This window comes from Sorex araneus, chromosome X (assembly GCF_027595985.1).
Source record: "Sorex araneus isolate mSorAra2 chromosome X, mSorAra2.pri, whole genome shotgun sequence".
NCBI lineage: Eukaryota > Metazoa > Chordata > Mammalia > Eulipotyphla > Soricidae > Sorex > Sorex araneus.
The window spans coordinates 223,236,457-223,255,121 of NC_073313.1; the positions used below are offsets into that span (position 1 = coordinate 223,236,457).

An 18,665-nucleotide genomic window follows, 5' to 3' on the forward strand; every position below is an offset into this window, starting at 1 on the left:
CACATACAGACTCACATACACTCACACACAGTCACACACACAGACACACAGATACACATATAGACTGACTCACACAGACACACAGACACACACAGACTCACACACACAGACTCACAGACAACACATACAGACACAGGTGCATAGACACAGACACACACACAATCACACACACTCACGCAGACTCACACAGTCACACACACAGACTCACACAGTCACACATACAGACACACACAGACACACAGATACAGACACAGACACACACACAATCACACACACTCATGCAGACTCACACAGAGTCACACACGCAGACTCACACAGTCACACATACAGACACACAGATACAGACAGAGACACACACACAGACACACAGACACACACACACACACACACACACACACACGAGCAGGAGGCTGCGGGGGGCACCCCCGAGTCCGAGTCCGTTCCCGGCCGGCACTCGCTCTGCCTCGTCACGTTCCTCTTGTGACGTGGCGGGCGCCCGGCTCCGGGGGCGTGGGATGCCCGGGGCGTCACCGCGGTCGACACGCCGCAGCGCCGGGCCGGCGAGCGAGGGGGCCCCGGGCGAGGTCGGGGACCCGCGGCCGAGCGAGGCGGCGCCGCCCGCCCGCCCCGCCTGGGCCTCCCCGCCGTGACCTCGGCGCCCTGCCCGCCCCGCCGCCCGGGCCGAGCCCGCCAGCCGCCCGCGCCCGCCGCCCCTCGGGGCACCGCCCGCGCCCCCGCGCCGCCTCCCCCACCTCTTCCGTTCCTGCAGGGCGCGCTGCAGCCTCCCGCCCGCGCCCCTGCCCGCCGCCTCGGACCCGCGTCCTCCCCGCAGCCCCGCGCGCCGCTCCCGGGGCCAGGTGAGTGGATCGGGGCGCGGGGGTGCCGGGGTCGCCGCCCGGCCGGTGCTGACCTCTGTCGGCCGCGGCGACGCTGCCCACCCGGGCCCGGCCCCGCCGGGCGCAGCCGCTCGCGGGCGAGAGCGGAAAGAAATACAGAGGGAGGGAAGGGAGAGCAGCGAGCCACTCTCCGGCAAAAGCGAGAAGGCGGGCGCGTTTCCCGGTGGCCGACGCCGAGGACGGTCGTGGGGAGCCCGGGTGGCCCGGGACCCACAGGTAGAGGGCGTAGCTGTCAAACGCCCCTGGCTCGCGTTCTGGCGATGCTCCGACGCGTCCGGCGCGCCTGGATGCGCGCGGAATAAACAGGACGCGACTGCCTCTGGACGCGTCCGTAACCCCCTGGTTTCGCCTTCTTTGCCTCTTTGGAAAGGTGAGACAGGGCCAGAGTGTGGCCCGAGGGGGCTGGAACTCCGTACCGTGGGTTTGCCGGAATCACTGGAGGTCATGAGCGTGAGACTCGAAACAGGAAAGGAAAAGGAAGGACACGAAGGAAACATAGTGTCAGTTCTGGAGACCGCAAGTTGTAAAGCTAAATTTAAGGTGTTGCTAATCGGCCGCCGCTGTGTGAAGGGCGCTCGCTTCAGCACAACGCAGGGTTAAGACTACGGACACGTAAGAATATCACGCTCTTTGAATGAAACATCTTTTGAGTCTGATGGTCTAGTGGTGAAAATAGTCCATTGGTCTATTTTTGGCTTGATGGAGTACCTACGTGATCTCATTTTTACCTTTTATCCATTTGTTTTTACTTAGTAGGGGAGGTGGGCCACACCTAGCATTCAGCAGTGTTGGGGATTTGAGAATGGGCGGGTTGCAAGGCAAGCCCCTTAACCCCTGTTCCATCTCTCAGGCCCCTCATTTTTACCTTTGTGTGGGATCCACCCAACTGTGCTCCATTTTTACCTTTGTGTGGGATCCACCCAACTGTGCTCAGGCTACCCCTGGTAGGGGTTCAAGGTTCATATGCAGTGCCAGGGATCGAACACTTGTCAGCTGGGCTCATCAGCTGCAGGCCAGGCAACTGGGGTCATCAGCTGCAGGCAAGCCTACCCACTTCGTTAAACTATCCACGTTACTATCTCTCCGCCCAGTTCTCTCTGTCTCTGTTTCTCTCTCTGTCTCTCTTTCTCTCCCTCTCTCCCCCCTTCCCCCCTTCCCCCTTTTTAAAATAAGGAATAGGGGCCGGAGCGATAGCACAGCGGGTAGGGCGTTTGCCTTGCACGCGACCGACCCGGGTTCGATCTCCGGCATCCCATATGGTCCCCCAAGCACCGCCAGGAGTAATTCCTGAGTGCAAAGCCAGGAGTAACCCCTGAGCATCGCTGGGAGTGACCCAAAAAGCAAAAAATAATAATAATAAAATAAAATAAAATAAGGAATAGAGGGGAGAAATGAAGGTAATGAAAGAGTTCTTTTTCAAGACTTTAAAAATTCTAATTTAGAACCTACTGCATTTTTAAGCTTTTGTGGTTTTTTTGGTACTATTCTACAAGTTATTCTTGGTCATGAAGATGATTATTAAAGAGCATAAAGTTACACTTCTGCCCAGAATAAGCACTGCTTTTCAAACATTTGTAGTAAATTACCACTTGCTTGGAAATTGCAGCTTCGACTCATGCAACTTAATGTGAAATATCTCATTATAGATTTAAATTATAGGTATACTTGTGGTAGTTCTAAAGAAAAAAAAGTCCTATTTGACATAAAAATGTCTGTGAAGCAGAAGTTCTAAAGTTATTCAGTACATATGTATTTCCCCTTATGTTTTCTTTTCTTCCTGATTTGTTTTTCTACCGTGCCCAGGGATGCTGGGGGAATTCAATCCTTGGTTCCTGCTTGAAAAACATAAACCCCAGCCCTTTGAGACTTCTCCCTGAGTCCATTTCCTCTTAGATTTCTGTCTCTGACACCAGAAAATGCCTTATTCTATTTCATCTTGCCTGAAAGATTTATTACCAGTGTAGAGGGTGGGGATAAAATATGACTAAAAAAAAAAAAAAGATGTCCTGGTTGCAACTTGGGAATTTTTAGAATGTCTAATGTCTAAGCAGAAAAAAAAAGGTTACTTAAAATAGGCCAAAAAAAGCTAAAAGGGCAAGTAAAAATTAAACACAAAAGACAAGTTTGAAAAACACAGGTGGGAAATAACTTGTTGGAATGAAGAGATGACATTACCTATTAGCATTGATATAGAGAAAATGTTCCTAATGGAAGGCATGACTTTACTAGTATAATGATGTTGCCCATTTAGGAAATCTGAAATGTTTATAATCTCTTGTCACCTTTCTGGTGATTGAACGTTTTGCATGTTTAGTCTCTTTGAGGCGGTATGAAATGTTAATTTTAAGGTCTTTTATAAGAACATTAGATTAATGGAATTTTAATGCAGATTACTGTGACTAGTAATCCACAGCAAAGTATTAGGTCTGAAAATTTCTTTTTTATATAACAGATTTGTTACCTCTTCTATGTTCCTGATTGGGGAAGACATTCAGGCAAATTTTAATGACAATCATTGCTTTCTAATTTTTGTTTTTATAGGGGGAGGACTGTTAGGTTGTGCTAGAGGGCCCGGGGGCCAGTTGGCAGAGCAGTTGGTCCATGAGAGATGCAGTGCCGCTCAGGCCCTGTGCTGCTGGGCTCTCTAGAATGCACCTGGCAGGGCCCAGGGTCCATGTACTGACAGATTCCAGTGAGGTTGGCCACATGCACCTTAACCCCTATGCTATCTGTCTAGCCTAATTGCTTGTATTCACTGTCACTGTCACTGTCATCCCGTGGCTCATCGATTTGCTCAAGCGGGCAACAGTAACGTCTCCATCTTGAGACTTGTTGTTACTGTTTTTGGCATATCAAATACGCCACGGGTAGCTTGCCAGGCTTTTATTAAAATGATTAAAAACCATATGCAAAAGAAGCACATCTTTACTTGGGTATAAAGCAGGTCCATTAATTTGAAAGCAAATCAACAAAATTGAGTGTTAAACAAAAGAACTTGAGAGGGGGCTGGAGCAATAGCACAGCGGGTAGGGCGTTTGCCTTGCACGCGGCCGACCGGGGTTCGATTCCCAGTATCCCATATGGTCCCCTGAGCACCGCCAGGAGTGATTCCTGAGTGCAGAGCCAGGAGTAACACCTGTGCATCGCCGGGTGTGACCCAAAAAGCAAAAAAAAAAAAAAAAACAAAAACGAGAGGCTGGAGTGATAGTACAGTGGGTAGCGTGTGTGCCTTGCAGGGAATTCCATCCCTGGCATTCCTTATGGTCCTCCAAGCACCATCAGGAATAATTGCAGAGCCAGGAGTAACCCTCGAGGATTGCCTGGTGTGACCCCAAAAGCAAACAAACCAAAACAGAAGAGAGAGCAAAAGTTGATAAGATGAATTACCACATTGAGTGTTATTTTCCTTTCCTTATCTTTCAATTTCTAGACTTTCTTTCTCTCCCTCTATTTCTTTTCTTTCTACCTTCCTTCCCTCATTTTTTTCTTTCTTTTATTTTTTTCTTCTTTTCATTTTTGTAAGAAGCATTATTTGCTTGCTTATTTTTAACAGTTATTTAAAATCTAAATTACTTATCTGTGTTTATGTTAATATAACTGAATTTAAATAATGAAAAATTTAAAAATACTGCTTTAGGTAGTTCCTGGAATTTGAAGAGCTACATACAATCCCTACTTCTTCTGAAAAATCTTAAAAATATATTTTGAATTATTAACTTCATGAATAGCAAAGAACAAGGGAAATAAAATTAAGTAATCAAGTCAAGAAAAGAAATTAAAACCTGCTTTTGACATTTATTTATGGTTGCAGGATGCAAAAATGCAAAAATGCAAAAGCATTTAGTATATTTATATATTGACATGGCCTTAATAAGCCATTTCTGTCTATAGTATAGTCATAAACTGTTTAACAATAGTAATATTCTCCCAGAAATGTGCAGGTATGTTTGTCATGCATTGTGCAAATGTCATAGAGTGTACTTACATAAACCAAGATAGTAGAGCTTCCTGTACCTGGTAATATACAGGATCACCTTTATTCATGTGACTTGTCTTTGACCCAAAAATCAGTATGTGGCACAGAACTATACTTTAAACTGTCCAAGTGAGAGGAACTCTATTCTTTTGTCAGTTTGTTTGGGTTCCTTTGAAGGCAGTGTACATGCTAGTATTCTCTTGTGCTCTACTCAACATTTCTGAGCATCTGTTAAAAATATTTGCCTTGCTAAACTGGAAGTAGAATGATAACAGATATACTGCTAACACAGTCTGCCAGAATGTTTAATAACATAATCTAGGACATCTGCTTTCTTACTATAATATTCAGGGATTAATTTTTAGATCATGTGATTTATTTATCACTGCAGAAAACAAGTAGTAGCTATCTTCCTGAAAGCTTTGTAAATAACTGCTTTTAATGGTGCTTCCAAATTGTAATCCTAAATTTGCATAAAATAATCACTTCCAGATTAATTTTGGTGAAAAAAATCCTTTAAAACATGTTTATCTCTAAAGGAATGAAAATCTATCAAGTCATAGAGCTCCTACTGTTTTTCTTTTTCTTGTTTTTCCTTTTTGGGTCACACCCAGCAATGCACAGGGGTTACTGCTGGCTCTGCACTCAGGCATTACTCCTGGCGGTGCTCAGGGCACCATATGGGATGCTGGGAATCGAACCCTGGTTGGCTGTGTGCCAGGCAAATGCCCTACCTGCTATGCTATCGCTCCAGCCCCCTACTGTTTGTCTTGAGGCAATTCGGGGAAGAAAACATGCACTCTATTCTAATGGAAGTCAGTAGCCTGTTGGAGAGAGAATCATAGTGCCCCAAAAGATATCCAAAAGACTCCCACCCACACAAGAACTCTATTACATGAAAACATACATGAACATTTGTTTATGTGTAACATATAAATATGCTCTAAACAGAACTATTTATTTGTAAACAAGCCAACCATTAAAACTCAGTGTGACATACAGAATGCAAAATCAACTTGAAGGCAGGTAGCTTAGTACCCAAACTCCTTCCCAACTGACTTTCATACCCTTAGGACAACCTTTTCATTTTTTGTTAATTAAGGTTTATTATGCTCTCATTAGGTGGATGATAAACACTGAAAGCATTAAAACTTTTAATTTTGATCTATACTTGACAGTGTTCAGGGCTTACTCCTGGCTCTGGGTTCAAGGATCATTCTTGGCAGGGCTTGGGGGGAGTTACACCAGGGTACACCAGGGATTGGCCTTGCCCAAGTCAACCTCACTACTGTACTATTTCCCTGGTTACTAAACTGTGCACATTTTAAAAACCTATGATTTTTTTTTAGTTTTTATAGTAAACATATTTTATTGTTGTTTTGGGGCCACACTGCCAGTGCTCAGGGATCACTCCTGGTAGATTCTGGGGACAAAAAGCAGTGCCAGGAATCGAACCAGGGTCAGTTGCTTGCCTGAACCCCTGTACTGTCTCTCGCACATATTTCAGTAAAATTTATATCAAAATTTTTCATGTGATAAAGAATACGTACGTGGTTGGTTAAAGACAAAGTAGAAGCTCATAGCCTGTGATCAAAATAAAGGCTCTTCTTATATCACTCAACCCCTTGGCCCATATAGACAATAAAAGTCTAGTGTTAAATGAGTTGGTGCCAAAAATTAGTGCTTCAAGAGTTCAGACGATAAAATGACAGAAATATGTTCTGTTCAAAATAATGTTATTTAACATTAAATAACATTTAATGTTATTTAATATCTAGATTCTAGTGTCTGGTTAATAGTTATCAAACTACAAATAATATTCTACTGGAAAATATTTTATAAGTTATGGATATTGCATCATTTCTTTCTTTGAATTATTCATTACATATTACATTGTGATTACATATTCCAAATATCTTTAAAATGATATTTATTACTTCCAAGAGTGTTACACTGAATCAGCCTCAATTTTTATATTCGTGAAACCATCTTGTAGTCTCTAAAAGTCTATGCCTATGACTGGAAAAGAACAGATAGAAAAATATCTAAATGAGTAGCTCTTCTATTTAGTGAAAATGTTGTAACTAAGAGGCCTGAAATGGTCATTTCAAATGTGAAAGTATGTCTAAATGCAGTAGTTTTTATGTTTTTTTGGTTGGTTTTTTTTTTCTTTTTGGATCACACCCAGCGATGCTCAGGGGTCACTCCTGGCTCTCCACCCAGGAATTACCCCTGGCCGTGCTCAGGGGACCATATGGGATGCTGGGAATCAAACCCAGGTTGGCTGCCTGCAAGACAAATGCCCTACCCGCTGTGCTATCACTCCAGCCTCAAGTTTTTATGGTTTTCAAATGCAATCTGAGAACTCTTTGAAAGGCCTACTTCTTGCAAGTATTGTGCTAGTATTATTGTACATACACACCAATGTGCATTTTCCCCCATTATTTAATCTCTGTTAGAAATCTCCTGAGCTGACCAAGTTTCTCACCCTCAGTTGCAGTAGCTGGGGGATACCAATAAGAGCAGATTGCCTAGTATTTATTTAAATTGTTAGGTAAAAGTCAGGTAAGCCACTTACTGTGTCCTCCACTCTGATCCACTAAATTATTGTGTGTGTGTATGTATATGTGTGTGTGTGTGTGAAAGGGGGTCCATAAAATATTTATTTTTAACAGGTATCCCAATGAATTCTTCATCTTAATTTCGTGAGCCAGTGCTTTATTTAGCACAGTCTCTCATTTACAAGCTACCAGAACAGAATTTGAGAACTGAGCACCTATTTGGGAGCTATTGCTTAGAGTATGTGGTCTCAGGTGGTCCCTTAGAGAGCTTGGGTGAGGTGGATACAGCAGTTTAGAAATGCTATAGGTGACAACAGTATTTGAAGGTTAGGAAGTGGGAGGGAGAAATGTGAAGGTTAAAGAGGTGAATTGACATATACCATATCTTAATGACTTTTCTAACAAACCAAATTTTGCGTACTATACTGGGTTACTTAACTAAATTAATTTAGGTTACCCTTAAACGGCAAAGGATAATTTTAGATTCTAATTTGGCACTCAAAAAAATATGGTGTCATTGCTAATCATTCAGATATAGCCTTGTTTTGTCTTATATAAATGAGTCTAGAATTATATGTATGTAGACTTTTATGTAAGTACATATAATATATAAGATGACAAAAGTAAATACTGTGTTTATGAGGCAAAGTAGATAGTCATCAATCAACATTCATGAAGCGCCACTAAGGTATACAGAAGTCTAAGAAATAGCACATGTTTAACTCTCCCTGCCAAACAGATCATGGTACCAAGCTCACCATTGCACAGAATGTTGGGAAGCTGAGATAGAGACACGAGCCGCCTCCTCTCTCCCAGGGTCCATGTATCCAAGATGGGGGTCAGGAATGGCTCCGGGAGGCACCAATAGTTAAAACTGTTTCTCCTCTTTCCATGCAGATACTTGGAAACAGACAGAAACACATTTTTGTTCTTGAACTATAAATATATACACAGAAATGTGCAAGACCTATACACTTATATAGATTGGCCTATCCATGTGGTCATCACCGGACCCAGAACGTGTCCAGTGCCTAATAGAACCCTTAGTCTGTCCACCCCATTTATAACCTCCTCTTTTCCAAGGGTAACACTGCTGTGACTTCTGGTATCATAACTTAAGTTTTATCAAGTTTTCCACTTCAGTTAACTTGCATAGCACATATCTTTTATATCTTGACTTGTTCCCCCAGAAGTATGTTATTTTTTTGCACGTCTGTGTGCAATGACCCGTGCTGTTTCCCATACCACTAAGACATTTATTCTTTTTTTTTTTTTTTTTTTTGCTTTTTGGGTCACACCCGGTGATGCACAGGGGTTACTCCTGGTTCTACACTCAGGAATTACTCCTGGCGGTGCTCAGGGGACCATATGGGATGCTGGGATTCGAACCTGGGTCGGCCGCGTGCAAGGCAAATGCCCTACCCGCTGTGCTATCGCTCCAGCCCCTAAGACATTTATTCTTAAACTGTAGGGTGTGTGGGTATTTCTTTACCATATGAGTAATTTATAGTAAGATCTGGTTTCTTACTATTACTATATACATAGGTTATTTCATTTTATCACAGTGGTTATTTAGATTACTAGTGTACGTTTATTATAAATGATGCTGCTCCAAGTGTTCCCAAAATTCATTCTTAGTGCATGGATTTCTATTGGGTAATATCTGTATGGGGAATTACTGGATCATAATAATGATTCAGTATCATTCATATGCATGAATATCATGGTTGTATTCAATAAATTGCAAATAGTTTTTCAAAACAGTCACACTAATTTTATTTACATCAGCACTGTCACCCAAATTTGAACATTTTTAGTTTTATTTTGTTACTGTTTTTTTATTTGTTTTCTGGGGGGTCACACCTGGCAGTGTTCAGGCCTTACTCCTGGCTCTGCATTTAAGAATCATTCCTGGTGGTGCTTGGGGGACCATATAGGATGCTGGGGATCAAACCCAGGTTGGCCACATGCAAGGCAAGTGCCTTTCCCACTGTGTTATCTCACTGTACTACCTATCTCATTTTCGGCTTTTAAATCACAGCTATTCTCATTAGTGGAGGGAAGTAGACATTGGTAAGGGAATTTGTGTTGAAACTTTGTACTCCTGAAACTCAATCAAAATAACTTTGTAACCACCTAATTCATGGTGATTTGATAAAAATTAAAAAAAAATAAATCAATTACAGCTATTCCGTTAGATATTCAGTGGTATCCTGTTGTGATTTTAAGTCACATTTTCCTGATGTTAGAGGCTTTCATTTCAGGTGTTTATTGGCTCAAACAGTTCAAATAGTATTCAAACAGTACTCTATTTTGTGAGGCCCCTGCTCAAGATTTTTGCCCTCAACTTGATATTGAAAAGGTGGGTTAACATTGCGTATAAAAGGCAGCAAGGATTAGTGCCACAGTACAGCAGATCAGGCTTTTGCTTGAACATGGCCATGACCATACGGGATCCCAGCATCCCGTATGGTCCCTGAGCTCACCAGAAGTGATTCCTGAACACAGAGCCAGGAATAACCCCTGAGCATGCCTGGGTGTGACCACCATCCTCTTGCTGCACCCCATCCCTTCCCGCCCCCCAAGAAAAGCAGCAGGAAGGCCTACCAAGCAAAGAGAGAAAAGCATGTGTGGAGTAACTGTCTGCCTAGAACTTGGTCTTTCGAGAGCACTGGATTAAGTGCACTGAAGAAGGAAATGAGCCGCCAAACTTAATCTGAGCTCAGAAGGTGATGGCAGCAGTAGCCCAGAGGGCAAAGTAAAATAACAGGCCCAAAATATAGGCTATCCTATAACGTCGTAATTAAAGAATTCTGAAAAAAAGAATGTTTGGTAGGGCTGGGGAGATAGCTCAAGTTGGGGGAGCACATGCCTAGCTCCCTGAGTTTGATCCCTAGCACTGCATTGACCTGATAGCCTTTGAGCATTGTATCACTAAGCCCAAACCAGTCAGATCTACAATGCTGGGCCAAGCATCAGCTGTCCCTCCCCCCCTCCCTCCCCCCCTGCCTTGAAGCATTGGATATGGCCCCTATCTTTGATGGTCAAATGCACGAAAGCTGACGAAGCCTTATACAAGGACAGTTTCATTTCCAATAAGCCAAAGGTAACATGGTAATTCCTCAATCAAGCTGTGGTACCTCCCTAAGCTCCAGGGAGGTAGTGAGCATTTTAAATAGTGACATTGGGGTAGCAAGTTGCACTTTATTTATTTATTTTGGTTTGGTTTTATTTGGGGGGGTGTCATACTTGGAAACGCTCAGGGGTTACTCCTGGCTCTTCACTCAGGAATCATCCCTGGTGGTTCTCTGGGGACCAAATAGAATCCCAGGTATCAAACCTGGGTCAGCTACATGCAAGGCAAATGCCCTACCCTCTGTACTATCTCTCTGGCCCCTGCAGATTACACTTGAGCCCCTCCTAGCTGTTCTGAGAGTTGAAGAAGTTGGAACCCAAACATACTTTGTGCTGGTCTACTTCTGCCAGGGAAGTTTCCATTCTTTCAACTGCTCCCCGAAGCCACTGCAAGTATGGTACAGAGGGAGAACAAGAAGGAGGTCTTTGTTTAAAGTAAGCTAAGCAGAGCCGGCGCTCACCCTTTAGCAGTGCCCACCTCAGGGCGCGGAGGACAGCGAGGACAGCTGTGTCTCCTGGGGAGGGGACACCACAAACCTTCACAAGACATTGGGTACTTCCTGAAAGCCAGGACTCCCCCCCTCCCCCCCACCTCCCATTCCCGCAGCAGTAACTCTCAGGCAGGGCTATGCAGAAGTCTCAAAATGCTGGTTCCCCAAAGATGAATGAAAGTCTGAATTCAGGATAGGAGGAGTGTGTATGTGTGTGTGTCGGCCGGGGGGACGGTGACGCCACTGTGTGTTGGGCAAAAAAAAATCTGTGGTTCTGTGTAGGAGGCAGCGGTTGTCCGTGGAAATGCTCTGAGCCTCTTGCCGTCTCCTCAGAGAATAGTTGTGTTGTGTTGGAGGGCTCTAATCCATGTCATCACACTTCCCTCGCCAGGAACCACACAAGGGCACAGCCCAGTAATGCTGAAAGCAGGCTCTTCACGCACCAACAAATGTCCTTGGCTCTAGAATTCCTACTTGACAGGAGACTGAGTCTTTACAGTCATCCTTAGAGAGCCAGTGGTGCCGGCAGAGCACTCATGCCACCCCCGGAGCCAGCACTGCCACGCCCACGCCCACGCCCACGCCCGAGCACGAGGCAGTCAGAGCTGGCCTGCACAAGGAACTGTCTTCAGGGTCATTCAAAGAATAACAAGTTGTTCCCGGCTTTTTGGATTTAATGAACTAGCACATTTTCAGAAGCGATTGTAGTGACCCATATCATGTTGCCAATCTTTTACTTTCTCCAGCGAGGATGCATGGCTTTCTTACATGGAGTTGGATTTCACAATCAAGCTGTCATTTGTTTTCTTCTGTATGCGAGGCTCAGAGCTGAGTCCTTTTCACTGTTTCATTTGATCTTCTTGAAGGCCTTGCAAAGTATTATCTTCATATTAAGAGAAGGGATTCTCAGAGTGGGCAAGCAAGTAACCTGATGATATACAACTAGTTAATAGAAGAGCCAGACTTTGATTCTAGGCCAGTCTGATTCCAAAACTTACATATCAGGAGCCGGAGTAATAGTAGAGTGGGTAGGGAGTTTACCTTGCACGCGGCCGATCCAGGTTCAATTCCCAGCATCCCATGTTCCCCCGAGCACCACCAGGAGTGATTCCTGAGTGCAGACCCAGGTGTATCGGTGATGCTCCCCCAAAGCAAAACAAACAAACAAATAAACAAAAAACACCTTACACTATGGATTACATTTGGAAAATATGAAATTACTAATCTGTGACTTTTATTTTTTATTTGTTGGGGGTCAGGGGGATTTGGGACTATATCCGGGTATTCCTGGGTCTGTGCTTGAGGGTGCTCCTGCAGTGCTTAGAGGACTGAGAGTGCCAGGAACTAAACTCAAGCCTCCCTCATGGAAAGCATGCACTCAGCCGTCTGAGCTATCCTTCAGGCCTCCTGTTTGTGACTTTCAAACTTCCTCTCTTCCTACGAAATAATAGAATAATTAGGTATTAAGACTAAATTTTGTCTTTGAAGAAAGATTGGGTTTCCAAGAAAAAAAAATCTTGATATATACACACTTTCAAAAATGGACCTTACATGGAGAGTATCATGCTAAGTGAAATGATTCAGAAAGAGAGGGAGAGACATAGAATGACTACACTCATATGTGGAATATAAAATATCATAATATGAGACTAACACCCAGTAGAGACAGGGCCAGGAAGATTACTCCATGTTTGGAAGTCTGCCTTATAAGCAGGGGGAGAAGGCAGCTGAGATAGAGAAGGGATCACTAAGTCAATGATGGTTGGAGGGATCGTCCGGGATGGGAGATGTGTGCTGAAAGTGTCTGTATTGCAAACCATAATGCCCCAAAGTAAGGAGAGAGTCAGAAGGAAATTATCTGCCATAGAGGCAGAGGGTGAGATGGGATGGGGAAGGGAGGGATACTAGGGATTGGTGGTAGAAAATATACACTGGTGGAGGGATGGGTGTTCAGTCATTGTAAGACTGAAACTCAAATATGAAAGCTTTGTAAGTGTAGCTCATGGTGATTCAATAAAAAAGGACCTTAATTATAATGAGTAACTTACCAATTAGATACATAAAAATTCCATAAAAGCTAAAGATACTATTTTGTGAGACGATTTTATATTAACACACAGATAGCCATTTTATCTGAGATGGTAGAGATGTCACTTTATAAAACTACTCTGCTCCAATATAATCACATATGTTGTCACAATGTAAGGCTTATGAGAGTTTACTTCAACGTACCTCCATCATTTGGCTTGGCTATGAATGTGAGTAGCCTTGTGTGGGAAAACTTGCTGCACAGGATTAAATTTTATAGACCACAAAAATGGGGAAGACAATTCTAACCCACTTTTACTGTTTGACCAGAAACTAAAATACAAAGGAAATAGATTATATTGACATTTACCAGAATTTTAAAGGCCTTTCAGGAGAATTATAGGATAAATTATACTTTAAAAGTTTGTGTTTAACTACCCTAATCCCCAGGGTCTCCTAATGTGACTGTATTTGGAGACAGTTCTTTCAAATATCACGTAAGATGAAATGAGGTCATTTAGTCGGGCCCTAATCCAGTGGGACTGATGTCTTTATAAGAAGAGGGAGAGGCCCCATGGGTGCTCTCGCAGAGGAATCGCGTAGAATACAGTAAGCAGGTGGCCACAAGCCAAGGAGACAGACTTTAGAAGAAACCAAACCTGCCCACAGGTTGGTCTTGTACTTCCAGTCTTTTGAACTGTGAGAAATCATTTTTGTTGTTGTTTATATCATCCAATCTGTGGTATTTTGTTATGGAAGCCCTGTAAATTAATATGAGAAGAATTTTATATTAGGGATGGGCTAAGAGACATCAGAAGAACTTGATGGACGAGTTATTATTCAGCAAAGATGGTTTACAGGGAGCCTAAGTATCCGCTAGGGGAAGTGTGTGCTGAGAGTAAATGGGAAGTTATGTCAGATCGATACTTAATAATCAGATGCATGTTTTTTTTTTTCTTTTTGGGTCACACCTGGCAATGCACAAGGATTACTCCTGGCTGTGCACTCAGAAACCACCCCTGGCGGTGCTCAGGGGACCATATGGGATGCTGGGATTCAAACCCGGGTTGGCCGCATGCAAGACAAACGCCCTACCCGCTGTGCTATCACTCCAGCCCCCAGATGCATGTTTATCTATAGGATAGGACTTTTTTTTTGCTACTGTACTATTAATTCTTCCTGTGGAAAAATATTTTAACTCAACTCTGACTCTTTATGCAATTAAGGCATAAAGGCAGCGGCATCTCTAAGGATCATTCTCCAACTTATTTTTGGGCAACCCCCTTGCTTGCACGCCCCTGAGCAACCTATTGACCTCTATTCACAGCTTCACTCAGCATGACGTTAGCTCTAACTTCAAAAGTAACCTGATTGTCCAACTGGTGATTGGGTAAATGAGATGTATAAACAATTGAAGGCTATGCAGTCACTATATATATATATATATATATATATATAATACTACATGTAGTTTACTATACACACAGAATTCTCTCCTCTACAGATAGCATCATGGATGGACCTTGGTATTATGCTTAGCCAAGTAAGTTAGATGGACAAAGGCAAAACCATATGTATAAACCATGTATGTAAGAGTTCACATACACATGCCTTATAAAGAAGGGAATGAGCCAAATTAAAAAAAATAACTTGAAATATAAGACCAAGTTAGGAGTTATAAGAAGGGAAGGGGAAATGAGGATAGATAAATCTGGCTCAAAGGAGGGAAGGCAACTCTATTGTCATAGATAGACTTGAACTTCTAGTGGTGAACTTAAAGTCTTTTATTTATAATGTTGCATATCTAAAATTTTTGTGACATTATAAAGCAATGTACTCAGTAATAACTAAAAAAAAAACCTAAGGCTTAGGAATTCAAATGGTAGGATCAAATGGTAGAGCAAATGTCTATTATGTTTAAGGTCCTGAAATCAGTCCCTGGCACACTGCATAGCTCTCTCAGTCACTGCTAGCTACAGTCCTGGGGCTCCTGAGCTGTGCAGGCCATTGCACCAATCCATTAGGCTGAACTTGGAGGCAGAAAATTGCTAGAGGAGCTCCTCTGCCCAGGAGCATAAAACTGTTTTTTTTTTTCCTCTAATAGTGAAGAAGGATGACTGATTATTTTTGTTCACTTTCCTTTTATTATTGTTAAGTATGTACATAATTCTTAAGACTGTTGATCCATAGCCTTAGGAAAATATTCCATTTAGTGACCTATTTTAAGACAAATTATGACATAGGACCTGAGAGATATAGTACAGGGGTAGGACACTTGCCTTGCATGTAACCAACCCAAGTTACATCCCTGACACCCCAGATGGTCTTCCAAACACTACCAGGAGCCCTGAGCACAGAGCCAGGAGTAAACACAGAGTACTGCCAAGTGTGGCCCCAAACCCAACAAACAAACAAACTATGACAATTCACATTTCACTCCATTGTATAAACTTCTTTATAATGTTATTCCTGACTTCCTACAGCTAATTGAAAAGGGAACCTTTTTTAAAAGAAGAAAACTAGGATGATAAGGAGCATGGGCTCATGTGTCGGGCTGATTCTGAACCCATCCACTCCATGTTGTGTAACTGAATAAGTTACTTCACCTCTCAAAGCTTCAGTTTCCTTGACTATAATCCTCACAACATTGAGGTAGAAATGATTAAAGCTTTCGTACTGTGGAAAAAGGAGAAGTGTCTCTCTAATTGCAAGGTAAATTGCAGTAGGTAAATCCAGATACAAGAGCACAATGCTCTTAAGAGTCAAAATTTTTCAAGTCCTAACAAGTTACATACTTTGCATCACTGAATTAAATGTTTTTTGTTAGAAGAAAAGCATAGATAGTGAAACTTCGGTGAAGTATGTGTGTGTGGCGGGGTGGGGAGTGGCAACAGAAGGGGATACTGGGTATTAAATTCAGGGCCTCTGGCATGCAAGGCATGAACCTTACCACTAAGTCATATCTTACTATGTTCAGGGTTTACTCCTAGCTCTGTACTCAGGAATCACTCTATCAGTGCCTGGGGGTCCAGAAGGAGTGCCTGGGATTGAACTGGGGTCAGCTGTGTTTGTACAAGGCAAGTGCCTTGCCCCTCAGTACTATCTTTTTGTACTTCAACATTTTATTTTATGTGAGACTCTTTTAATAGGAAGAAGGTGGCTGGCAGATCATCTGACAGACTAGCTCATGGCTTCTGAGTCTTGTGGAACACAATGGTACTTGCTGATGTGGTACTTAGTGTTGTAGAAAGTTGTCCCAGAATTGATAGCTAACTCCTTTCCCACATCTCCCTTCTTCCTGCCTAGGTTCGCTGTCATTGCCACTGTCATCCTGTTGCTCACCAATTTGTTCGAGCGGGCATCAGTAACGTCTCTCATTGAGAGACTTATTGTTACTGTTTTTGGCATATCCAATATGCATGGGTAGCTTGCCAGGCTCTGCCATGTGGGCTAGATACTCTCGGTAGCTTGCCGGGCTTTTCGAGAGGGGCGGAGAGGTAGGTTAAAAAAAAAAAAAAAGAACACCACTTTAATACTGCTTCCAAGCCCATGCAGTCATTCACTTTTTAAAACATCCTGCCTGTGGGGGAAGGTGGAAAAGGGGGGATATACCTGGGATATTGGTGGTGGGGAATGTGCACTGGTGGAGGGGTAGGTGATTGATCATTGTGCGATTGTAACCCATACATAAAAGCTTGTAACTATCTCACGGTGATGCAATAATTTTTTTTAAAATTTTTTATTTTATTATTATTTTTTTTAAATTTAAATTTTATTGAATCACCATGTGGAGGGTTACATAGTTCTCAGGATTATGTCAGTTATACAATACTCAAACACCCTTCCCTTCACCCGTGCCCATATTCCATCACCAACCACCCCATTATACCTCCCGCCCCCTCCCGCCCCCCAGTCCCCGCCCTTGTAAGTGATAAGTTTCACTTCGTTTACGCTTTATCTTGGTTACAGTCCATGTTTCAACACATAACTCACTATTGTTGCTAGGGTTTCCCCCCAAAAAAGAAAAGACAGTCCCACTGTCAAGGAAGCATTTGATGGCTCTCCATTGCTGAGAATGTAGAGATATTAAGTCCCGCTGTTTGTTACATAACTTTTCTATTTTTTTCCCCCCTCATCCCGTGCCACCGAGATCACGCCTGTTTAGTAATCACCACGCTGCCTGACAAAGGGAAAACAAACCAAAAAAGATGATTATTTCCCGTCATCAGCCGGCATGGGGCTCTGGCTTAGTTGATAGTCTGGTAGAATGTCTGCAAGCAGTTTCTGGAACCAAAAGTAATACGCTGGTATCGGCCCCGGCTTGAGATTCCACCAGCGTCCCGCTGTTCCAAGTACATAATAATTTATTCCCTTGTATCCCATTCCCACGCCACCAGGTCCGTGTCAGCTTAATGGACATCATACTATGGTTAACGCCACGCCGAGTTTCTTCCCGAGAAAGAAGGATATTTCTTCTCAGCCAGCGTGGGGATATGGCTTAGTTCAGTCTATAGAGATGGCTACCACTTTGGTAGCCTTCAATATTTCAGCAAAAGACTTACTATTCTTGTTAGGATTTCCCACCAAAGTCCGACCCGTTAAAAAGGAACCATTTCATATTGGTGATGATTAAATGACAATAGGTTGCACGGCCATGGCAGCGGCCTCGCGGCTTTGAATTTCTGTATAAACCAGGGAAAGTACAGCCAGAAATTACACGTCGCTACAAACTTTAACCCTATTATGGTCCCCCCAAAGTCCAACCCATTACAAAGGAACCATTTCATATTGCTGATGATTAGATGACATTAGGCTGCCGCGGCCGCACGGTTTTGGGTTTCTATATAAAGTCCAGGGAAAATTCTGCCTAAAATTCTATCGCTACAATCTTTTACCCTTCAACAAAAAACTCAGTACTATTGTTTGGAGTTTCCCCCCACGGTAAGCCCTGCCAAAAAGGAACATTTACACGTTGCTGACAATCAAGAGATATTAGGTCGAGAGGCTGCTATCGCAGCCGCGCGGCTTTGGATTTCTATATGAAGTCCAGGGAAAATTCTTTTGGTAATTGCATCACTTGCTGGCAGCGCCTGGGCCCGTAGCTCCGAGCACACAGTTTGGAGGCATTTTGGGGGCGCCGCTCGTGTCCAAAGTGGTTCAGTTGCCTCCGGGGTCGATCTCGCGCGGGGCCGGAAAGGAGCGTCCCCACATGGCTCTGTGCTTCGCAATAAATTTAAAAAAAAAATTAAAAAAAAAAACATCCTGCCTGCTTGTTCACCAGTCTCTGCATAAGATAGAAATGTGCTGCATATTTTCTTTTTTTTTTCTTTTTGGGTTATACCCAGCGATGCACAGGGGTCACTCCTGGCTCATGCACTCAGGAATCTCCCCTGGCAGTGCTCAGGGGACCATATGGAATGCTGGGATTCGAACCCGGGTCGGCCGCGTGCAAGGCAAATGCCCTACCCGCTGTGCTATCGCCCCAGCCCCTGTGCTGCATATTTTCAATCAGAGTTTCTTTACTGATTATTCAGTTCTATATAGAATAGATTTTTGAGACTACAAATATTTTTCAAAA

General features: G+C 43.3%; 1 protein-coding gene across 3 annotated transcripts in view; it reads left to right on the forward strand.

The window, feature by feature from the left end:
- Window positions 1-506: 506 nt before the first annotated feature.
- The window catches only part of INPP1 (inositol polyphosphate-1-phosphatase), a 30,622-nt gene continuing 12,463 nt past the window's right edge, over window positions 507-18,665 (forward strand). Inside the window, exon 1 of one of the 3 annotated variants that reach the window (XM_055121316.1) lies at window positions 507-857. The gene's annotated coding sequence lies outside the window, so the exon portion shown is untranslated. Of the gene's footprint in view, window positions 858-1,039; window positions 1,267-1,349; window positions 1,509-18,665 lie in introns of those variants that run through there. The other 2 variants (XM_055121317.1, XM_055121318.1) reach the window with 2 other exon arrangements.